This window comes from Tyto alba, unplaced genomic scaffold (assembly GCF_018691265.1).
Source record: "Tyto alba isolate M040663 unplaced genomic scaffold, T.alba_DEE_v4.0 Super-Scaffold_11, whole genome shotgun sequence".
Taxonomy (NCBI): domain Eukaryota; kingdom Metazoa; phylum Chordata; class Aves; order Strigiformes; family Tytonidae; genus Tyto; species Tyto alba.
Window position 1 is genome coordinate 12,462,931 of NW_024881273.1, and position 24,808 is coordinate 12,487,738.

A 24,808-nucleotide genomic window follows, 5' to 3' on the forward strand; every position below is an offset into this window, starting at 1 on the left:
ATTCATGAATCACCCACAGAAGGACCTAGAGGCTGGGTCTTGGGAAAAAGACATTCAAGGAGAGTCTCTCAAACACAGACCATCCCGAGTGCTCATGAGAAGTGTGTGGATCACGTATCATATTGCTCATTGCAGTGTTATTTTTTCTAGGGGTAATAAACATTATGCTGTGAGTTTAAATCCACGCTCTAGAACAGGCACAGGAATCAAGCTGTCCAGAGCAACACATTTCCAATGTACTACTTGTGTGGATTTTATACCTTCTGTTACAGTGTTTAGTACTGGTTACTCTTGGAGTCAAGATAAGACAGGTGTGACCCACTGATGATTTATGTCTTGGCTGAAGATAGGGATCTTCAAATTTGGACAGCCATTTGGTCAGCTACCAGCACAAGCCTTCTGTAGCCACCTATTAAGCTTTACATTGTCGGTTCATTTAATTATCTAAGCCTTGCTACCACTGTAGCTATACTTAGAGAGGAAGGATATTATAATCTTATGAAAGATTAAATTATTTTTACTGTAATCCAGCTGGAAGGGTAGCACTTTTCTCAGGGTAAGAGACAGCCAAGTTTTTTCCCATTCTGTCCTCCCCTTGTATACAGGAAGGAAGTGCTGGCAAAGGCCCCCTGAGCTTCCTGTCGACTTCGGAGCACATTTCCAGACATAGCCTTCTCTACCATCCATCACCCAGCCCAGCCAAACAATCACGGCAGCGCAACAGGAAAAACACACTTCTCGCATAAACATTTTGGAGGCAGCGTGAGCGCAAACTGCTGGGATTTGTGCACAAGCCAGTTTGATCTGTTGGTTGTGTCTGGCAGCAGGTTACTGGGGATTTTCTTCTCTTTATAATTATCTCAATAATCAAAATTCCCCATTAGAAGAAACAGCTTCCCAAAGAAAAAAAGGGGAAGAAGGAGGAAAAGGACTGATGTTTGGTAAAGAAACTGCTGCACTGACAGGTTGTAGAGCCCGAAGCCAAGGAAATGAGTGGGGCTGCTCTGTGGTCCAGAGTACCCCAGGGTGATGTGTCTGGCAACAGGGGAAGGAAGTAACTGTTGTCTGCTGTGACAGAGGCAGAGGTTTTTGTCAGGTCTTCAGGGCAGGGCAGTGATGAGGCAAATGCTGTCTATGGTGCCTTAAAGAAGGAGGAAATAAATAAGGTGGAAGCCCCTCCTGTAAATGAATTACCTTTGCTGAATATGATTCTGTGCCTGCCTCCAAGAAAAGGCTCAGAACTGAACCATGATCTTTTTCTTGTATTTCTGGTTTTGTTTAAATTCTGAATTACAATATTTAGATAATATTTTCAGACCTATCTGCTCTGTAACTTTTTTTAAACCATTCCTTAAAACAGCTATTTGGTTTTGGTTTTTTACAGTATGGTTTTAGTATTCTTTGAGCTGGGAATTTCATTTTGGTTCTATTAGCAAAAGCCTGCAAAGATAGGCTTTAAGAGATAATGAGCAATCACTGAAACACCTCTCAAGATCACTGTATAATCCTGTTGTACAGCTGGTTATGACAGAATAGCAAGAGCCTAACTTGACAGAGAAACAACTTTTAAATATTTAAGGTTTAATTTTCCTTATACATCTAGCCTGAATGTTTTATGTGTAAGGCTGAGCACCTGGGTTGATCTCTCTGAGTGTGGGCATCCACAGAGACAGAGCCCGTTCTGCATTACTGTGTTCTCACTTTGCATTTGCCCATAGGTGTTTTGGAAGCCATCCTAATGTCCTTTCACCTGAGATACACCAAAGCTACCTCCTAGTAGGTTGTGTCCAACAGCAAGAGGACTACTTTGTACTCAGGAATGGAAGGAGGGGGATAGAAAGACTATCAACCACCAAAGCAATTGTGCTTGCCCTTCTGGTTTCAAATTGATGCTGCCCTTGTTGAACTGTATTCTGTGTTTGAGCCCACACCTCAGGGTTGGCTAAGCACATCATCTTGTAAGTTAGAGTGGAGTTAAAACACCTTAAAGACTTCTCTGTTTGGGTCATTGGAGGGCTTGGGGTAAAATTCAAGTCAAAGTCCAGCTTAATGGTAAATTTATAATTTATCCTGAAATTTCAGCAGTTGCACAGTGTAAGAAAATAATAATTTTGGAGGTTATGTTTTTCCTGAATTAATGTGACGCTACAGGATTCCATCAACCTTTCCTCTGACTTTTCTCTCTGAAAAAGGCTACTGTCAATAATTTTTCCATCATGACTTAAATTTGCAGTGTGCCCAGTGTACTCAAAGCCAAAACAGTATTTACTTAAGGCTATGTTTTGGCGAAGCTGGGAAGAAACTTGCATCTGAGAGTAAGCTCTAGAATTAAAGAAGGAGTATGTTGTTTTAATGATAAGGTTTTTAGGCTAGTGTTGTGGAAGTAATTGGTGAAGACTTTCCAGAAGCAAATTGCGTACTACTGAAATCTGGCTGCTCTGACCCCATGTGCATACTGGCTGATGTGGTGGGTTGTATCTGTAACACAACTTTCAGTGTCGTTTATGCTTTTTATACTTTTTTACCATGTAAAAAACAGTGTATAACGCTTAACAGTCTTGATAAGCAAAAAAATCTCCAGCTCCATGCTGACTACCTGCATGAGCACCTCGTCTGCCTAGCCATATAAGCCTTTCTGTGGTTATTTAATTCCTTCTCTTCTGTTTCACATTTTTATTGTCCTTTGTCTGGGCTTGCAACAGGCATGGGGTGGGGAGTAAGCTCCTTAAATGCCTTTACAATACTCTGTGGGACAGAAGTTATTTCTTACTTAAGGTCTTTACAGAGTGCACTATTATAGAGTCCTCACTTAAAATCTGAAGGCATTTCTGAAATGTTAACAATTATTTTTTAATCTACCAGAAATGCACATGAATAACACCAACTGAAAAAGAAAAGAAGGTAAAAGTTACTGGGGATGGGCAAGATAATAAACATCAGTAATAGCTGTATGTTTATGAAAACAATAACAAAACCAAAACACTCACCCATCAGGGCAATGGCCTAGAACTAAGAAAAGTCAGGTTTCCCAGCTGTTCAAGGCTGAATGTAGATGCTGTCAACTGAAGCTGTCAACTTTAAAAGAAAAAAAGCAAAACACAACCACCTAGTTTCAGGTTCTGCCGTAGACCCAAAGTCCCCAGACAGTTTGTGGCATTTGGCAGTCTCATTTCCTTGTTTCATGAAAGTATTAATCTTCCCCTTTGTGAAGCTCTGGCTGTACATGGGAAAGTGCTCACATTAACAGCATGCAGAATTTCTTAATTTCCTTCTAGAAAATAATTTATTGTGTCTTCGCTTGTCCTGGCCATCCTGTTTGGAGGAAGGGACATCACTCGTAGTGGGCAACGGGCGCAATTCTGCTTATTTCCTACATGCACTGATCTCTTATTTATGTTACTAATCTAATTTTGCACTGTGACAGCAACAGGTTAAAAAAGGAGACAGGACTGTGATTTGTTGACAGTGTCCCTTTTAAGTACAAGAGTGCCAACTTGAAATCAATCCACCACATGCTAGCCGAGCAATGTAAGGAACGCGGGACGGCAGTAACATGATCAGATTTGCTGAAACCACCGAGCAAAAGTGCTGCTGCGCTGGGAGAAGCTGCGAGCGACAGAGGTGTTTATTTCAAGAGACTGTGGCTAGGAGGACTGGTAATTCTCAAAGAAGTGAAAGCAGGCAGGGACTTGCGAGCCCCTTCTGACATATGCTGTCATGGTTCACGGCTCAAGGGAAGACAGGACTGCCCAAGACTCTGAAAAGTCAAAGAAATAGGCTTGTGATAGTAAATGCTGGTGGTCCAGAGATACAAAAACACTGTGTGACTGAAAAGAATTACATTTACATTGGACATGTGGTCATACAACATAAGCTGATCAATAACGAAGAAGTTTTCCATGAATTGTCTGCTGGTCTCTACATTCCTCTTTACAAAAAGGAATGGAGTAGAAGAGCTGTTTCCTCCTACTCTGGTTCTTTCACATAAATCCAGTGAAGACAAGGGTCAAGCTAAACCCAACAGTCCCAAACATGCTTCACAAACTCTAGCAAGGTCCAGGTATCAGACCTTGGAGGAAAAACATACTGTGAAATCAAACAAGCACTAGTTACGAGAAAGCCTGGAGGTGAAACTGTGTGCTACAACCCAGGACTGTGCTAGTGACTCCTGGTGCCTGTTACCGTGCAGCACCTTGACTGATTACAGGGGTTTCTGCCTCCTCTCCGTGGCTCCACCACCCGCGTTCACTAGGCAGATGTCCTCTTCTCCAGCTCAGCGAGAACCTGCAGAGTGGTGTGTGCTCTGGAGGAGGAGCAGAGGGGGTTGCCTGCAGCACGTAGCCACAGATCTGCTCACCCAAGGTGTCTGCCCCTCAACAAAAGGGTTTGGGAGTAAAAATACAGCCTCCATTTGTGCGCAGGGAGGGAGGAATGACTCTGCCGCTGCAGGGATTCATTTGTATTTTAGTGGGAACTGTGAGGCAATAGAAATGTCCTGCTCTGAGTCTAAAGCAGTGTTTGCTGTGTGTGTGATTGTGCGTTCTTTTAAATTAAACTATTTTGCAAGCACTTCCTTCCTGCATTTCTCAGAAGGAGGGAGGGGGGGTGTGCAAAGAATGTTTAACTGCCTTTGACGGAGGAGGAAAACTGAAGAAAACAAGAGATGCAATCCTAACTACTGACCTTTTACTTGAGCTTGGTGATGTTTTTCAGCAGCAGAGCCTCCAGGGAGTAACAGCATCCTCCTTGCTATTGTGCTGCCTGCCCAAAAAGGGGGCTAAAGTTCAGCTTTTATGATGTTCTCACTCTGGGCTTGTGGGAAAAAGGCCACATTCCCTTTCTTAGGTCATACGAGTGCAAGAGATGACAGAGTCCTACAGTCTAACCCCAGGGCATTAGGCCAGTGCAGAATGAGACTGGGATAGACAGCTTGGTAAATATGCAGCCAGCTTTTTCTCCTTACGGAGATTCACAGCAGGTGGGAGGGTAATTTACATTGTTAAATTAAAAGGCACTGATTTATTTTATGTTGGTGTGTTATTGTTTCATAAAAGCGCATGGGTTGCCATTACTCATAATGGACTCTTGCTCTTTATTGTTAAATACTCCTTTTCCAATTTGGTCGACAGTTACTGGAAATGAATGTTATCCACTAAGGCAAAAACAAGAGGCAAATAAGCATAAAACAAAACCCCAACCTCCTCCCCAGCAAACCACAGGTTTTCAGGGAAGCCTTCACAGTTTTAAGGATTGACATTATTGCTGTGGATGTTCTCAAATTGTGCTCCTTGTCCATCAGACTGTTTATTCCCAGTACCTAGGGGCTAGAGAGCCATCGGTCCCCTTGCTCACTGGTTCAGATTAGGCACCCCATCTCATAGGTGCCACCTGGTCTTTCACTCAGCGCGATGGTAGGCTGACTGTTGCCAGTTCCCTTAGCAGCATTGAGTGTTTCTGTCCACTGAGGTTTCCTTCAGCCCTGTTGTTGAAGAGTCATTCAGTAGATACTGAGCTGGTGTTTCTAAATGGTACACCCTCACTATGGAGAGGTGGTTGTTCTTCCTGAAATGTTAAGCAGAGGTCAGGGTATAGAGGAGGAGGTTCTGCCTGGAAAGGCTGCCTGTCTTAAGGATAGATACTGTTTTAAAGTTACTAAAAGGCATACTGTTTAAAAAATAAATCTAGATGATGCTGACGTCCGTCTGTGTATTTGCATCCTTTCAACAGTGCTTGCACCTCCTGCTCAAGGTGCTGCAGCATCTCGGCCTGGCCACCTCGTGCTGCAGCAGAGTATGAGATCCTGTCTTGTGGCTCATGTACGAGTTTTACCTTAAGTTGGAGACTTGTCTTTAACGTGGTAGAGCATATAAAACTAAACATTGTACCTACCTACTTTGCAGTTCATTGAAGAATATGCATTGCTACCTATTACATATTTAATAATGCGTATCTCTATATGTTATAAGGAAAGACGTGTGTTTTGACAGAACAGAATGAATGGAAGTGCTGACTGATATAGTGGCTTAATCACAGCTGTGAGAGGAAGGTCTTGCTCCATGCCCTTCTCCTTCACACCCCTGTACCCAGCCCTGGGTACACGAGTCATCACTTTGCTTCAGTGCTGTTACCTTGGAGTCTTCACTGAGTTGGTTTAATTCACTGGCCCAGCAAGAACAGTTCTGTATTTTGTCTGAGTCAGTTTTCTGCCAACAGCTTGGGTGGGACAGGCTTGTGAACAGTTGCTGTGGTCCAGAGCCTGCGTGAGCTGGGGCAGGGAAGGGGCTCTCCACATTTCAACAGGGCGAGCTGCTGAGTTGGGAGGGTTGGGGTTGCTTTGTGTAACTGCACTTGTATGCGATAGGCAATAGAGGTGTAATGAGGGCAGCTTATGCTGGCCCAAGTAAAATGTCTTGGCACTAGCAAAGTGGTGAGAAACAGCCAGATATCAATTCAAAATACTGCAAAATGTGCAATTCATAATATGTACAAAAATGTGCATATGCCAAAGCACCCCTTTGGGTGGCTGTTTTATGGGAGCAGATCTGTTAGGTGTTCCCCCTTAGTAATGCTTTTGCCTTCCTGGGTACCACACACCTATGACATGGTGTTGTGTGCAAGTGTGGCGAGGTGAGGGGTGGCTTGCCATTCCTTTTGATTTTTTTTTTTTTTTTTTGTCTTTTAACCCTGAGCCTTGCATTTGCAGCATCTTCCAATGACTGATCCTTAAATTTGGTAAATACAAATATCTAGTTACCTGAGGTATGCAGGCAGATGTTTGGGTTGTGGAGGAGAGAAATTAGGTACTTGGAATCTGTCAACTCTCTGACCTTTCTGGTTATCATAGCAAGTAGTAGAGTAGAAATTAAGGCTGGGAAAACAGCCTTAAACCTCCTGGCAAACCCCTCTCATCTTTGCTGCAGACAACAGTTGGACCCATGATATGAAGCCGGGGGGCAGTGGCATTCAAATAACTCCAGGAGTTTGTCTGATCAAGGTAGAATCACAGTTCTTTTAGCCAACTTGAAAATTGCTTAGTATTAATCTGTCTTTCTGGCTTACAAGTACTGATTTTCATATATACAAGGAAGTGCCTGTGGCAGCCTGACATACAGTGCTGTCTTGGCATAGGTGCTGGATATACACTCTAGCCCAAGTACTGCCCACTCGTCACCATCAGCCAAGCAGTGAGTGGCTTTACTGGCTGTGGAAGACCACCATCCCTGTTGATTTCCAGCGAGGGAGGCCATTTTACAGAATTGTAGGCTTTGGCTCTACAGATCATTCATTTAACCTTATTTAATTTTGCGTAATTTGAGGAGGTATCTCTTTTCATTTTCTTCTGGATGCTCTTTGTACTTAGCTACACGGACGTTGGGAGGGAGAAGAATTTTTCTAAATTGTTTGTTTTTTCTTGGGAAAAATAAATTAAGATTTATTATCGGTTTTCCCTCCCGAGGGCTCTACCTCAGAAAAGTCTTCTGTAAAGCAATTTTCAGCTTTTGCTTCAAGAAGTATGTAGCAAGCTATCAGTAATTCAGCATAACAAAAGTTCACACAGTTCAGAGCTTTCATGATTACAGAGGAACATTTCTTGGGATTTTTAAAATGTCCTAGACACAATTAAAAGAATTTCTCAGCAAGGAGAGTGCAAGCTGGGGACTCTCCAGCAGATGTAATCATTCAAGGAAAACTTTGTTTGGCTTGGCCGGGTCCTGCCTTCGTTCCATGCTCTTTCATCCCACCGCGAGTCTTTGTCTCTCGGTCTTTTGCAGTGTCTCTCTGTCCATCTTTGTCTGTCTTTCCGTCTTTCGATCTGCCTCGCATTCCCTTGCAGGCTGAATGGGGCAGCATTAACCTGGCTACTTCCAAGACAAACAGCGACTCAGATTGAAAGAGGGGGGCCTTTGGCTGTCATGAGACTTTGTGGTCACTCACTTCCTAGAATTAAAGGCTGGGAGTTGATCTGTAAGCCAGCCAAGATGGAGACAATGATTTGATTTCCATTTTGTTCCTTCGATACTGACTTAAATATGTGCACCAAATGGGAAAACAAAATTTACATAAAAGTCGGTAGAAGTCCACTTTCTTTTACAGATTTATTCTACCCTGTGTCTTCTGATATGGATAACACAGGTAGCAAAGCTCATCCATTGTTTGCTAAAGGACTTTAGAAATCAGACCTGTTCTTAGAGAACTGCTTTGTAATTAAATACCTGGCTGTTACGTGATTTTTTTTGGTAGCCCCGAGAAGATGAGACTGGTGCAGCTGGAATCCCAGTGGGCAAGAGGAGACTGCACCAACGTGTAGTGGCTCTGGGCACGGCTTGTGGTGGACACTGAGTGTCCCCCTGGCCCCCGACACCAGGAAGGGTCTGTGCCTTCGCTGGGGGACTGCACCCTGCGTTCCCAGAGCTGCCGATACCAGGCTTGAATGAGTAAGAAGTATTTGTTAAAACAGATGGATGCGTACTGATGCAAAAATGAGGGAGGTCAGAATCGGGCACCTGTTCTCACTTCTCTGGGGCTGTGCTGGGAGACTTTGGGTGAACTGTTTCACTTCCCAGTGCTTATGTGTGGAAGGAGTGCAGCATCTTCCTGCCTTATAAATTGCAATTTCTAGCCTGAGGTGCAGCTTTTTAAGGAGACAAACACCTGCTCAATGTAGAAAAGGAAAAATATAAACATGGAGACCTATTGTTTTCAAAGCAATACACGCTGTTGGCAGGTCTTTATGATAGTGCTTCGTTCAGCACTGGTTTGGGGAATGTCTTGGTAGCATTGTTGACTGGCAAAAACGTGTTGAAGTGGTCATAGTAAGAACTGTAAAAAGATTACATTTGGAAGATGAATATGTCCTTGTGCAAGTCTTATAGGGAGAGTTCAAAGATCTTTATTTCAAATGTTTTTGAAATAAAGAAAGTGGTGGTGGAGGAGGGCAACCACTTGGAAAGGATATTGAGTAGCTGCAGCTTCACAAACCCATGCAGAGAGCGTTAGGTGGTTTAGGTAGCTTTGTGTCGAACTTGGTGATGTTTTGGCATTGCCAAGGAAGCCAGTACAGACTTCGTAACACATTGGCTTTGGTGCTCCCAGAGGTCCAAAGGCAGCTTCTTCAGTTCTGAACCAGCTGCAAACTATAATGGCTCATTAAGTCTTTTGCAACTCTTAGAAGGGAGATGCTCTAGATAGCAGAAAGAATTGTTGAAGGTATTACATTCAGTCACATCTCCCACACTGCATGATCCTGTTTTGGGATGGAGCTTTTGTGACAGTGCACAGGCACTTTGATCTTTTAATCCCTAGCAACTGCATGGAGCTCTCCTTGGAGAGCTGTCTCAGTCTACCTCCTTCTACTCCCCGCAGCTCACTTGTTTAAACTATCACTAAGTCCACATATTTGTTATCCTTCACTTCAATATCTGATTGTACTCATTTTCTATTTTAAAACTTTTTACATTCTCTATTACATCATTATTATTCTAACCATGTACTCAAATAGGTCTGTGGTGGCTGATGTACTATAAAAAAAACTATTGTTAATATCAGGTCTTCAGTGTCAGGCCCTGTGTCTAGCAGTATACAACGACACAATTGTACTTTTGAATGATTGGGGCACTGTGCCGTGTGGTCTGGTTCTCTCATGGGATATGATGATGTGCAGAAGGCCTTAACGAATGTCATGTTTTATATTACATATTCATTTTAAATAGACAAAGCAATGAATAAATAAGTATGTGAAAGATTGTTCAACTTCACTGTTTCACAGTTAACAACTAATTCTTGGACATTCCAAGCCAGAATATTTAGCAGTATTAATTTTCCTTGAGGCTGAAGATGGAGGAGACTCTAAGTCCAGTCCTCTGTAGTTCCTAAACAGGAATGGCTCCTCACAAAGTCAGGCTGAAGCATGCTATCCTTCTCTTTCATATTTTGTTTGATTCCATGTAAAACATCCTGCGCTCAGTGGGTTATATGCTCCAAATGTCTCCTAAAGCACAGAGGGATGTCCCACTTCCAGCCTCGCACTTACCCGTTCCAGCTTCCTCGTTGAACGCCCCATTCTTCCTGCTACCACAACACAGCAGCCACTGGCAATTAACTTTCCAAGATGTACTTTCAGGTTTTTCTAACATACTTGTCTCTAATTATACCTTAGCCTTTCTCCCTGCTTGCGGGGAGTTCTTCTCTTTTCCTAAATGAAAGGGAGTGATGTAGTAAAGCAAATGCAACACTGGGTCACCTGCAGTATGTTCAACCAATTCCTGTTTTCATTATCATTATTTTGCCCTGTAGCAGGACGTTTCTAGGTGGGTGTATTGCCCATGCATACAGGTGACAGGAACATGGATGTGAAGACCAGCACCTTTCCCCTGCTCCAGAACCACCCCAGGGACGATATTGTGCTTTTTGGACATGAGCTCATTTTCTGCTTTAAACTGCAGCGTGCTGCTGTGCTGTACCCTCTTGTGTTAATTAGTGGACAGCAGTGATTGCAGCGCCATAGTCTGCTGTATGATTTGGGCATGTTGCAGTTTCCCTCACTGGTGAAATTGTGATGTGGAGTGATAAGGATCCCGCTTAGGCACTGATGGACACTTAAAATGCTCCAAAGTACTTGCAGTGATTACTCAGGTTGAGGGAAAGGCCTGAGAAACGCCTCTGAAATGGTGCTCGTTGCCACAAACTGCTTTATAATGCAGCCTGGCTTCCCTGTCCAGCAGCAGGACCATTGCAGCACCCTGATTCTCTGTAGCCCACCCCATCAGCCGTCCCTGAACTGAATATGCTTTTGGGAAGCGCCAGGATATTGCACACTAAGCTGTTTTTCTCAATTTTGATTCAGCAGTGTGTAACTCAGTATCTCACACTAAAAAGACTTTCCATTGGTATTCATGGCTCATATAACAGCTCCTCAACTGTTTCCTGCGGGTTCAGAGGGAAAGGATCTTTCCATGCATAATTTAATCACATTCAGCAGTGCAGCAGTTGGATTTATTTTTTTCCACAGAAAATCTGTAACATCTTGTTAGTTAAATCTTATACTTTTAGAAATGTCAGTGAGCTTGCTTATCTTGTTCATTCAGATAAACACCTCTCAACATCCTGTTTTTCTTATGTCATATGAACAGGAAGAGAACAATTGTTTGAGATGTGCGTCAGCCATAATTGTAACCAGGCAGCCACGTTACCCTCCCCATTGCCATAGAAACCAACAAATCTCTTCAAACATGTTTGTGGTAAGCTGACAGGTATCCTTTCTTTTCTACTTAACCTCCCAACAGCTATAACTTTGCAAGTCATGTGTAGGACCCCTCAGGTTTTTTGTTTTGGTTTGGTTTGTTTTTTTTTTTTTTATCTAAGAGGGTGCATCTATACATTTTGCAAGTGAATAGCCATCTCTACTTTTAAGTAGCAGTGATATCTTTTATTCTGTCTTGTATCTAGTACTGGAAACACTGAAAAAATCCCAGGCAAGCTCTTTAGTCAGTGGTGGAGCAGTGTGAAGTACTGGGCCAGTTTTTGCCCGAGCCTGCATGTAATGTCTGTAATGTGTCCTAGAGAAGAATGGTTTGAGCCACCCAGCTTATGGAAAAGCATTTGGCTATTTTGCAGTCATTTAAAGGTGTCCTGGAGAGCATTGTGCACGGAGGGAGCAGATTCAGTATTTGGGGCACATTTGGGAGTAACTGGAACTGTTCCTGGAACCTCAGAATGGGATTTTCAAGAGCATCAACAGGAGCAGAGATGTGAGTAGGAACAAATATGAAGAGCATGTCATTTGAAGATTCTTGCTTTCTCTGGCAGTATCGAGTATCAGTACTGGAGACAGAGTTTTAACATAACACTCTGAGATGTAATTAGCTATAGGAAAAAGAAATCATTTTTTAGCATAGGGATTTTACCATTATTTTCTTCAGCATAAGCAAAGTAGCGATTCTACTCTGCCTGTGGCGAGCTTGATTCAGCCTGGACAAACGGGTCTTCTCCACTTTGTTTACTTGAGTCTTTAATTACGTTATGTATAACCTTGAAGGGAAGCTGAAAAGCTTCTTTACAAACCATATTTTTGATTAGAAGAAAGCTATTATATTTTCTCAAATTAGCACTTGAAGCAAATAAGTTTGGTTCAATATACTGCCCAACAAGAGCACGAATCACGGGTGCCCACATCTGCCCTTTCTGTGCAGCAGTTACTCGTAAGCCCATCCTACCATGCGGGCAGAGGAGGAGGAAGGAGAAAATGAGGAATGGACGAAGCTGGTAATAGTGTTGGAGACTTCATCTCTTGGAAACACAACCCGAGGGACAGAAAATAAGCCAGCTGTGACCGGGACTGGGACCTGCTGGCCTTGAGGGGGTGATTGTTGGTTACCCACTGTTACACAGGCCGTGGAGGAATGGCCAAGGAAGGAGCAACAGAGGGAAAAGTGAATTTCCCAGCAGCAGACTCCAGGTAGGCAGGTGGTGACTGCCAGGATGCGGCACTGTGTGATGCAGGGCACCGTCATTCAGCATCTGAGAACCAGAGGTGAAATACCGCTGGTGGGTTAGTTAGCAGGTCTTCCTTTTATCCTGCCCTGATGCTCAGACTGAAGATGTGGAAGTAAACAGAAAAAAGGCGTATAATTCCTACACATCTACATTTAGAAAAAATTGACAAAGATAAAATTTGAAGAGGCATTCATTTGAGTTTTCTGTATCTTTCCTCTCAGCAGATCTGTTAAGGCTAAAAATACCCATCCGTTGAGGGAGATGACACTAGTATCTGCTGCAGATTTAAGCTTTTTGGTTTGTTTTGTTTTTTAACTAGTAGAAAAGATTCATACAAGGTTTAACATGTGTTACATAAAGCATATGAACAGGAACACTCACGCAGATACTGCAAAGCTCTGAATTTCGAAGTAAATACTTAATAAAAGCAGTAAGTGGCAAAATGTAACGTGTTCTTAAATTTCTTATTCTTGTTCCAATAGTTGTGTCTCCCTCCTTTCCATTCTGCCTTTGTCAAACATTGGACAATAAAAGCTGTGGGCTTTTTACTTGCTGGAAAAGTTAGTTTTAGTTGTAATTGCAAGACACTAATCTTGTCTCTAATGCCCAACATTAATTGGAGTTTTTACTCAACTGGCAGCTCTGGATTTTGCCAGTCAAACTGTGTGCTGAGGAAAGAATTAGAGCTGTTACGATAACCTGACTCCAGATAGAGAAAGTGCCAGAAAACTTGGAGGTGCTGCCGTCTTGTTTCCCTTCCTGCTTTTCTACCAGTAGAAAACTGGTTGAGTATACCAAGATCTACAAAAGCAGTTTTTATAAAAAGCAGTGTCCCAAACTCCATGGAAAGAATGTCAGAAGGTGATCTCTATTTATGATGCGCACTCCTGCTTTCATTGTATGTAACTCTGGCATGATCTTCTTTTAATTGGAACGTGTCAGTGCTCCAGCAGTGTGATACAGGAGTTTCCAGCACAGTTTCCCTATCCCAGGTGAGCTGCAGCCTGATGCTCCCGTGAGAAAGCTCAGCACCACTTCATTTGCTTTGCTAAATAAGCTGGACTCCTCACAACACATGACAGCGAAGTGTTTCCATCGTCACACCTATGTGACAAAAGTTTTGGAGTGTCTTTTGAATGTTTTGTTAAAGCATTTCATAGCAAAACTTTATAGAAAGCTCACATGAACCCTAACTTAGGTGAAATTCACCTTAATTTAAACAAAAATTAAGCATGAATTTAAAACTGTATTAAAAAGTTGGTGTGGACCCAAGCCAAGCAAAATGCTTCTTTAGTTGATGTGTATGGAAATTTTTGTGTCAGCTTTATTGGGTGAGAATTTCATCCACGGAGCTGTTCCTTCAAGGACATATTTAGGTTTAAAGCTTTGGCTGAAATATGTTGGAGTCACTTGATTGAGATAGGCTAAAATGCATGGAGTTCTTCAGCTGGAGGTCTGAGCCTGTGTGTTGGGGTACTGAAAGTGGACCAGATGTTTTTAGCTATGCATTTTAATGTGTGCTTAAACACAGTTTAAATACTTTGCTAACACCAGCAACTCTCAACATGTAAAAGTTTCTATTTCAGCTTTTGTTTTTAAAAACAATTAATTCTCATTTGGATATTTACAGAACAAAGTTTCCTTGAACCTGATTATCTATCTTCAGTGATCTGAGTGGTCTCAACTAGTTAAAAAACAAAAAAAGTAGATTTCTACTTTACTGAAAGGGTTATTTTAATATGATTCTGAAATACTGACAGAAAAGATGAAGTGTTCTTCAGGCTCAAGCTGTGTTACATAGGTCTAACCTACAGATTTCATTGAGTGTTTGGGTTATGCAGCCACAGATAAAAACAAATTATGTGTCTGATATTAAATACCTGACTCGGCTGTGCCAGTTATGGAACTGTGTAGATAGGAGAAATAGAAATCCTTAGGAGACAGGGGAAGCAGGATGCCCTTGGTGCCTTTCACCTTGCTGGCGGGGATGAAGCTGTAGCACTTTTGGTTCTGTAAAGAGCCTGGTTACCTGGTCCGTACGGGTGGAGGTCAGCGACACGACTGTGCACGTCCCCCTCAGGAAGGGAGAGGCTCTGGCCCCCATTCGTCATCTCTGATACTTCTGAAGTACGCTGAAGTGAGGAACTAGTAGAAGAAGATGTGGGAGTGGTGTTTAAACAAGAATCAAACTACTGTTACTGTTCTGAAAAGGAAGTTGGATGGCTACAAAACATGTACTATGACTTTTTAGTATTAACAGTTGGCTTTTTTCGTGGAAAACTACTTAGGAGAAACAGTTAAAGGTTCTTAGGTTTAGAACTTGGGGATTTCCAGAGATGTCTGGGGGGGGGGGGGGAATATATATATATATATAAATAAATCTATCTATCTATCTATCTATCTATCTATCTATCTATCTATCTATCTATCTATCTATCTATCTATCTATCTATCTATCTATCTATCTATCTATCTATCTATCTATCTTTTTAGATCTATGATAGCACTCTGCATCTGATGCTTCTTTCCCAAACTGCAGTTCAGTCTGCTAGAATACGGGTAGGGCTGTACTCTGCTAGACTACAGTCTACTGCTACGGCTGCTGTTCCTGACTGCCTCAGTAGTAAGTAGCCAGAAAATAAGGAGAGATGTAAGAAGTCCCCCCATTTATCCTGGACAATATTAGTTTTCTTCACCTTTCAGGATTGATAAGCTTGAAAGAAGAAATTGTTGGTCTTCTGGAGTGCTGTTTTTAAACTCTTGAATTTCCGTTTCTGTGAAAGTGCCATTAACTGAGTGTAGGGACATTGCCTTCTGCCCTGGCTGTGACAGATCCCTTCTGTTCCTGGGCTGGTGAAGGTGAGGTAAGACAGCCCCAGCTCTCAGCAGTGGGATGGGAGAAATGGCTCATTCCAGAGCTGTGAGTGTTGTCAGTGCTTCTGGGAGCGTGGTGACTCGCTTCTCAACACTGAAATGTTTTATGGGAACAAAAACTATTTATCGCTGAAAAAATGCTTCAAGCTGTTGGCTAAAGTAAGTAAAAATAGCTTGGCTAAATTTTTGGAGGAAAAGAAATACTGTATGATGAAACTGTGTTTCTTGCTTAAATAGCTTTGAACACAAGATTACAAGCCATGGTTTCAGCAGGATGGGGATCCACCATGCTCTGTGTCTTCAGTCGCCCCTCTGGCTGTGCCTGGCGGTGGAGATGTGGGGAGAGGATGTAAAAATCAAGAGAGAATGAGGGAGTGCACTGCTTGATGCTTGATAGAGAGGTTATAGCCCATCTAACTGATGAGGAAATCATTGTGTGTTGCCAATCACTTGCAAAAGGTTTACAATTGTTGCATTTTTAGACTTTTGTTAATTTAGATTTCATTACCTGCCTAGAAAGCAACTTCTTGGCGTTATTTTTAGAACTGCTGCTTACGTAAAAATATATGCACTTCTTGTTATGCTGTTGTCCTTCAAACAGGGTTCATTACCAGGTGTGCAAAAGCTAATCTCCCATACAAAGCCGAAATACCAGGTTATTCCGTAGTTTCACAAAGATGGGTGCTAGGTGGTGATTCCACAAAGCTAGCCCAACACACAAAGGAACTACAGCCTATTTATCTTGTTACATGATTAGTAAAAACCTATCTAAGTTTATACTTGGTGGTCCATAATTACCAATTCTGTTTGTTACTGGTTAGTTATATTTGAATTAGCCTTGCTTGCTCTGTAAATTAGCACACACGCTCCTTACAGGTGGGGGGGGCAGGTTCCCCCAGGTTTTTTTGCTGGCTTCACGCTTCTTGGGCAGTCATCCAGCCTCTGGTGCCTTCTGGGGCAGGATGTTTGCCTCTTATTAGTCTCTCAGCTCTGCTTCAACAGCATGGTAGTTAGCAAGGCCTACATCGTATCAGGCTTACACAATAGAAGCCGTGATTAGTCGTCCTTGTGCTTGATGAGAAACATTTGTATGGGCTACAACGCCGGGGTGTATTGTAAGTGTCCAGGAATGACTTCTGTTTGCTTGAGGTGATGACCCACGTGTGTCTTCAGACCGATGGTGTCAGATGCTCTCCTCTGCCACTGTGCAAGGGGAAGGGACGGCTCTGCTCCCAGAGAGTGGGTCATCTCGGGTACTGTGCGAGGATGTTCCCAAAGCTGGGTAACTTCTTGGATAGGTTTAATTTTTATTTCTTTAGTTGGCACCAGATCAGAAGGGCATCTTCTAATGTCGTGCCACGTGCAAAGCCTAGATGTTGCTGCTCAGGTGTCTGTATGCAGGGTGGGAGAGGAATGTGAGTGCCCCTGGGGCTGATGTGGGGGGGGAGGAAGGCTCTTGTTTGGAGCACCAGGGATGGAGGTGGGCTGAGCCTGCCTGCCTTACACTGCGGTGTCTGGTAAGCAGCTCTCCATTCTCTTCATTGACAAAAAGCACTAAGAAAAGAGGAGGAAAATATTATTGGCTGTTCTGCTCAGACAAGCAAGCCTTTTCTTTTAATGAGAGTGCATTTTGTTTGATCTGTGTTTTTTGGGAGGGAAATGCTGAATTTTAGCCATTATGAAAACAAAAGCTGTGGTTATTTGTAAGGATTTTTTTATAAGAAGCATATGTGTGCTTTATTATTCTTTTGCTTGAAGTGTGGGGATTGTTTTCAGTTGGGAGGTTGCCTTAAAAGAATGTGAACTTCTGACTCACTGAGAAATAGAGCATGTATTAGCGAAATTGTGAGGTTTCCTATTATGTTTTCATAACTCAGATTTCTCAGAATGGAAGGGATCTCTTCTGCCCTTAGTTAAAGAATGACTTTTACTGCCAATGAGAAAGACCAGATTCTTTTTCTAGAAAAACTTGTATTGCTTTCAATACGCTTTTACTCTACCCACTATTCTTCATTTCCCTTTCTCCTCTCCAGCATGGCAGTTTCTCTTTCTCAGTGTCCTGCCTGTGCAGCTCATTCTCCAGCTGTATTTCTGTTTGATCTCTACATTTTGACTTTTCAGTAATGATGTAGTCAGCAGTACAGACCAAGGTATGGCTTAAAATCATGAAGGGGTGCACTCAGTTAATGGCATTCCAGCTTTTCTCTAGAAGAATCAAATGGGAAACATGAAATCAGCATTGAATGCATGGTTGAGTGCTTCGTGATAAGCTTTTGCAAGGATATTAGAGAAAATACAATTAGTAGAGCTAACCCTGTGATAGGGTACTTCATCTGCTGTAGAGAGACTGCAGGGGAAACGCAGCCATGGCCTACAGATCTCCTCTCCCCTGACAGGCAGGAGGTGACTATCATGTAAAGGCATTACAGGGCTGGAAAATATGTATCAGAATGGCCACAGCTGGTTGAAAAATGGAGAAATAAGGAATTGTTTATGTTAAATGAGGATACTGGCTACTGAAAATGAGTCAATGTTTAGAATCAGTTGATTTCAAGTGAGGAACTTATTGAATTTGGGGATTTTTTTTAAATCATGAAATCATAGACTAGTTTGGGTTGGAAGGGACCTTAAAGATTATCTGGTTCAAACCCCCCTGCCATGGCCAGGGATACTTTCTACTAGATCAGGGTCCTCAAAGCCCCAACCAACCTGGCCTCGGGCCCTTCCAGGGAGGGGGAAGACATAGCTTTGCTGGGCAATCTGTTCCAGTGTCTCACCACCCTCACAGTAAATCATTTCTTCCTTATATCTAATCTAAATCTCCCCTCTTTCAGTTTAAAACCGTTACCCCTTGTCCTATCCCCACAACCCCTGATCCAGAGTCCCTCCCCCTCTCTCCTGCTCCCCCTTTAAGCCCTGGGAGGCCGCTCGAAGGGCTCCCCGGAGCCTTCTCTTCTCCAGGCTGAACCCCCCCAACTCTCTCAGCCCGGCCCCCCAGGGGAGCTGCTCCAGCCCCCCCAGCATCTCCGTGGCCTCCTCTGGCCCCGCTCGAGCAGCTCCGTGTCCTTCTGCTGTTGGGGGCCCCCGAGCTGGCCCCAGCACTGCAGGGGGGTCTCCCCAGAGCAGAGCAGAGGGGGAGAATCCCCTCCCTGGCCCTGCTGCCCCCCCTGCTCTGCCTGCAGCCCAGGACACAGTTGGCTTTCTGGGCTTCAAGCGCACGTTGCTGGCTTACGGTCAGTTTTCCATCCACTAATACCCCTAAGTCCTTCTCTGCAGGACTCTCTGCTCTCAATCCACTCTTTACCCAGCCTGTATTTGTGCTTGGGATTGCCCCGACCCATGTGCAGGACCTTGCCCTTGGCCTTGCTGGACTTCGTGAGGTGTGCACGGGCCCGCCTGCCCAGGCCCCTCGGGATGCCGTCCCTGCCCTCCAGCGTGTCCCCACACCACACAGCTCGGGGTCATCAGTGAGCCTGCTGTGGGTACATCGATCCCACTGTCCTTGTCACCTACGGAGATGTTAAGCAGCACCAGGCCCAACGCTGACCCCTGAGGAACACCACTCGTCCCCGCTCTCCTCTTGGACATCAAACCTCTGACCACAACTGTTTGAGTGCCACCATCCAGCCAATTCCTTATCTACCACGTGTGCTGTCCATCAAAGACATGTCTCTCCAATTTAGAGTCAAGGATGTAATGCAGGACAGTGTGAAATTCTTTGCCCAAGTCCAGGTAGATGACATCATTTTTTTTCTGGTTTTCCCTCCTGTTTGATGCAGATTCTTCCACTGGTGGTGCTGGTGCAGAAAGTGAATCCGAATGTGTGACTGAAGAACTGGAGGAACAAGTAATAAATACTTCTCCTTTGGTGAACCTAGACTCACCGACCTCCCAAAAGGCTAAATCCTTAATGTTAAAATTATAGGGGAGGTGTGTGGCATATGGAGTTTTTAAGACTGCAGTAGCTGTGTGTGGTTACTTCCCTTCTGAGGTCTGAAGCGTTCTGTGTGGTGGAGTTCAAAGCTCCGTTGATCAGAAAGCTGTAGCTAAAATTGGAAACTGAGCCAAAGGCTGGAGTGAGCCAGACATACCTTATAAAGAAGGACCCTCTCTGTCTTCTTGTGTTATTTCCTTGTTGTTTGAATTCAGTTAAACCCACATTTTAAAAGGATATTTGTCTTCTGTGGGAGACGCAGTTAAGGAATTGGTAGTTGGGATGGTGAGTGAGTTTTGGAGCCCTGGAAATTGTGCTAAAGCAGAGCAATTTATTGCTTCTGAAATGAAATAGTTTTGTGACATCTGATCCTTTTGTAAATTTTGCACTGGGGGATTCAGTGGTGGGATGTAATTAACATTTGATGAAGCTGTAACATGGCAGCATTCCTCTGCCTGTCTGCAGACACTGCTACCTGAGGCATTTCCCTTTGAGTGAATGGCTCTGGGGTGCTTTTATTCTTAGTGGGAGTCTCATCACTGCAGTTGGTGGGATGAATCACTGAGTGGTTACTCCTTAGTCATAGTGTTCTTGGAAGTGAACTGCTATTATTCCTGGAAATATCTCTTTTTTTCCTAAGACACGGGCTCTGCCATGAGAAATTATTAAAGAGCCTTTGACTCCATTGGTGCAGGTGCCTCTGAAATAGGAGGGGACACTCTTGTGAGTGAAAATCCTTCCCATCCCCAAGATGGTGCTAGTTTACAGATGCGTTTAGAAGCGTGTGATGGAAGTTCATCCTGGTCATGTTGTTACTGGAATGTGAGTGATATTCCTGAAAAAATCAATCTCCCTTAAGACAGCTGGAGACAATTTAACTGGTAATGACAAGGTATCCAAGAGCCATAGACTCCCTTGGTTCATGTGAACTTGGAAGGCGACATGGACACTCATTAGATAATTGATGCGCGGGGTGCACTGCCTGCGCAGATCCATGCTCACATCCCCATCCCTAAGAGCCCGATTGACGGGCGCCAATTTGGGGAGAAGTACTGTGGTCATCTGGGCCCCAGGTGCTCCAGCAGCACCCACAGACACCCACTCCCACACGCCGAGTGTGTGCCGGCCCCGCAGCCACGGCTTAGGGGTGGACCCAGAGCTCACTGAAGCGACATGTGCTTTGGGGCATGGAAGTGGGAGGAAATGCAGGGCAAACATTGGGGGTTGCCAGAGGGTTGCTAAAGCCCTTGCTTTGGTACTGGTCTTCTTACAATGGTTTCTTGCTAGTTTGGAGCTCTGTCTTCTTGGCTGCTTGCTAAGTTGTTCATTTTTTGATTCTTTATGGGGAAAACTACATTTTTATACCTCTTCTCTCCACTCCCAGTTATAACTTACTTGGTACGGTGTGATGTCTATTAAACAAAACTATTTGTGACTTTTATATTCTGAAAGTGAATTGAATTAGAACGGGGAAAGGCTGATGTTGTGTTTGCAGAAAGCAGTGGCTGTCTCAGCTGTACTCCCATGTCAGTGTGGATACGAAGCAAGCAGAGGTTACATTTCATGGTGAGTGAAGTAGGAAATACGATCCCTGGCACTGTTTGCAAAAATACAGGCAAATTATGGCAATGCCATTAAATGTCATTTAGAACACGTGTTCTCAATAAGAAATGAAGAATGGATTGGTACAAGTGGGATAGAGCAGCAATATCGACAAACCCACTTCTCAGGATATTGTATCTATCAAGTTCTGACTGGCTAAAAAAAAAACGTGTCCCACTTCTGTCTTTTGCAGCTTCTGATGCACTGATTACCCTTTGCTCTTCCTTCCCTCTGAAACCAAGGAAGAGAGGGTATGTTTTAACTGGATACACCTGCCATGGAAACACAGCTGTTATTTCAACACATACAGTAATAAGCAAGAAGTTGCCCAAAGCTCCCAGATCTGGGGATCATGCTTTTTAGGGATGCTCTGGGGCAGTGGGTGGTCTCTTGTCATCTGAATTTCTAACTATTTTCAAAGAGATTTTCCTGATTCAACCCTAGATTTGTTGGAGGCCTCAGGCCCCCTTAACAGAGGGTTAAGCAACTCTTGAAGGTGAGTCTTCAGCATGAGGCAGGGATAATGTGGCAGGGCCAAACACTGCTGCAATAGCATAATCCTGTTTTAAGGAAAAAAGTGATAATATCATATCTGTTTTGATTAGTGACCGTTAATTCTAGTATGTATGACATCTTTAACCCACTCCATGGTTATGTAGCATGGTAGATATCTCTCCCCAGACCCTGGGATAAATCCAAGTAAGAATAAATTACTGAAAAAGCCTCCTACAAAGCAAAAGGAGAATGGCGCAACCATGCCCCACTGTCTAATACCCGTGTATTCACGTATACATGCTTTTTCTGAAGTGTTTCTACTTATTTTAAAATAATATAGCACTTTACCTTTTGCTTCTTTATTGTATCTACTTCCTCTTTTTTTTTCATTACAACCCAGAGTTTTACAGTGCATATTGCATAATACCTGTATACTCTAAAATTGGTTTTGTGTCTTTTAAATGTTATTTCACATTGTTAGGAGAAATTCTGTGTGGAATCATTTTCTCAAGCTCAAAAATACTTAAACAAAATTGGAAGGTTTATTTATGTTATGTGTGTTCATTAAAAGTAGGTAAAGCAAGAAAACCTAGGTGTAAAAATATGTGAGTTTCTATGGAGGAATTTTGTATCTTTTTAACTAAATCATCCTGTTCATAGAGATTCAATATTTGTCACTAGAAAATGCATCTGTTCATTTTTTCAAAGTCATATTATTTCTGTTCCCTATCAGCCTTCTCTTACACAAAATTAGCACACACTGGGTGTGAACTACAGACACTTTTTGGAAAAAAAATGAGACAAAGTAAGTTTTGATAAGAGATTTTGATTAATTCTTAATCCACATACCATACTATTTGTTGGTTTTCCGATGTAATTTAAAATACACAGCACTGGGTTTACTCATCATGCTGCTGAAACAAGAGTTGGCTGAATACCTCCCCTCCTCCACCCATCCTCAGTTTATGCATCACCTATACATTTATATATTTTAGTTTTTAAGTGAAAATGAGATAGCTGCACTTATGGTGACATTGAAATATCTAGAACCTTTATTTTCCTTTCAGAAAGATATCTCAAAGGCTTGTTTAGATTAACAGGAGTTTTCACAAAGGACAGATTTCAGGGATTTATTGAGGCAGAGGGCACACAAAACAATAGGTAAATAGCAAAACCTCACTGAATGTTTATTGGGTGGTTTGGATTTGTTATCTATTCCATTAAACATTTATTAAAATCCTGTTAATTTGCAAGGCAGAGGTATAAGCTGTCTGCCTAAAGAAGACTTAACCATTAGCATTTTGTTCTCGACCTTTTCTGTCCATGAATTTCAACTGTAATTGACTGTTTTGTGGATGTGATCCTGCATTTCAGTTGCATTGACCTCCTTTTTTTGGGGTTGCTATTTTTTTTTCTTCATTCTGTATCTTTTAATTAGTTGACTGTAATTCTTCCAGGTCTTGGGCCATGGCGTGTTTAATGACTTTTGACACAAAGAAAAAGTGTTGAGAGATTTTTTTCACTGGTAAAATCCTCCTCTGGGGTTGGATGTCTCACTTTCCCCATGTGACACACACAAGGAGCCTCAGTCAGAAAGTGGGTTTCTCTTGCCAGGGCGTTTCAGCAGAACCGGTGAATAATGCAGCAGAATTTTGCAAGGACGCAATAGCAAAACCACTGCTTTACCTCACCAGCCTGCGGGCACTGCTTTTGTTGTGATCACAGCGGGTTTTGAGTGATGTATGTGCAAAGGAAAAGGAGAGAATGAACAGAAAGTACTTTATGGCTTTCCTCAAAGGCACTTTTCAAACTCAAAAATATAAGCCTTGTGGTTTATATGGTTTTGAAGCGTAACCACAGATATTGAGAACTGGAAAGCATTTGATTTACCATCTCCTCCAATTTTGGTACCAGATTCAGGGCAGAGGAAATTTATTTTCAGAATGAAAAATGCTGAAAGGAAATATATTAATGTCAGAATTTTTAAAACAGGTACATACTATTTGGAGAAACTGTCAGATGAAGAAATCAAGGTAATTTGTAACTTGATGGAGTGGGTGCAGATATGTGTTTTTGAAATCTCCACCAAAGTGCTATAACCTTGTTTTGGTGAAGCTTTGCTAGATATTTTTACAGTCTGCAACCCCCTTTATTGGAGCTGTGAAGGTTTGGTGTCAGGCTGAGCATGTTCTCTCCAAGCTTGATGTAGGAACTGAACGGGGCCAGCTGCCTGGGGCCCGCCTCGGCCTCTCCAGCGTGGCAGACCCGGCTGGCCCCGGCCTGGGAGCAGAGCGAGCTGATGCTCTCCCATTTGCCACACTGGTTTTTTACGCTGTTTTACATGGTCTCGTCCTTGTTTTGTTTGTTTTGCTCATTGAATGACACTTGCTAATAGCTGGAGATCTCTTCAATATGTAGGAGTCTCTGCAGAGTTTAATTTTTCTTTACAAGTGGAGATTCTGGGTGTTCTTGGTGTGGCACATGAAGGAGTTTTTCTGGCCTCCATGATCTTTCCTTGCTTTTACAGGCTGTTTTAATACATGTGTCTTAGTAACTGCTGCTTCTTGCTCCTACTACAGTGTCTGGAGGTCACTCCAGAATTTTCCTGTTCTTGTCGTCCAAGTTGAGCCCAGATGCAATTTTGGTTCAGTTATGACCATTTGGTTTTCAGTCACTTTGCTTTGTTCTTCCTTCCCTTGTGTTTCTTCCTCTCTCCCTTTTGTGTTGAGCAATTGTCTGCTCTCCAGATTTGTTCTGGAAGGTTTATGAAACTCCATGTAAGGTCCTATCCTTTTTCCTTGGCTATCCTGGCATTAGTCTCTTGCTGCTTCTCTGCCTCCTTCTTGCATGTGGATGAACAGGGATGTGTCTGGTAGTCCAGTGGGAACACAACAGTACTGTTATTGCTTGAGTATCCGTGCCAAAGACACTCATATTTTTCACTCTTCAAGGGTGCCAGGAGAACCACGAGGAGGCCAGTCCCCCAAAGAGGTTCTGCAGGAGAAGGAAAGGATGAATTGTTCATTTCTTTCAGGAGCCAAAATGATGTAGACTATCACATTTACATCTTCTGTCCTAGCTGGAGGGGAGCTAGATACAGTAACTCAGGGTCCAACATGAACTGCAGCATCTTTGCACTCTGGTGGGACTGGGCAAAACCATAATGTTGCTTTGCTGTCTCATTTATGTTTGGCCCTAGGAGTGCCTGTTTGTGGGTTATTTTGTTACATTTAGCTTCTGACTACTCTCATCCTTAGATACTTATAATGCTTTACCAGGTAAGGAAGGAAGCAGCACTGTTCTGACACCAGCCTACCACGGTTAATATTTCAGTGTTTTCTCTCCTCCTTCAATCCCCGTTCTGGAGAATTGAGTGGGAACTGCACAGACTGAACAGAGAGCAAAACCTCT

The 24,808-nt window shown here is 43.0% G+C and overlaps 1 protein-coding gene across 18 annotated transcripts in view; it reads left to right on the forward strand.

The window, feature by feature from the left end:
• Window positions 1–24,808, forward strand: part of EXD3 (exonuclease 3'-5' domain containing 3) — a 293,160-nt gene that overhangs the window by 66,915 nt on the left and 201,437 nt on the right. For 4 of the 18 annotated variants that reach the window (XM_042786593.1, XM_042786594.1, XM_042786595.1 and 1 more), the window contains exon 4: window positions 19,146–19,213. The exons of 12 other annotated variants lie outside the window; for them this stretch is intronic. The gene's annotated coding sequence lies outside the window, so the exon portion shown is untranslated. Of the gene's footprint in view, window positions 1–11,129; window positions 11,238–19,145; window positions 19,214–24,808 lie in introns of those variants that run through there. 2 more of the 18 variants (XM_033003030.2, XM_033003038.2) reach the window with 2 other exon arrangements.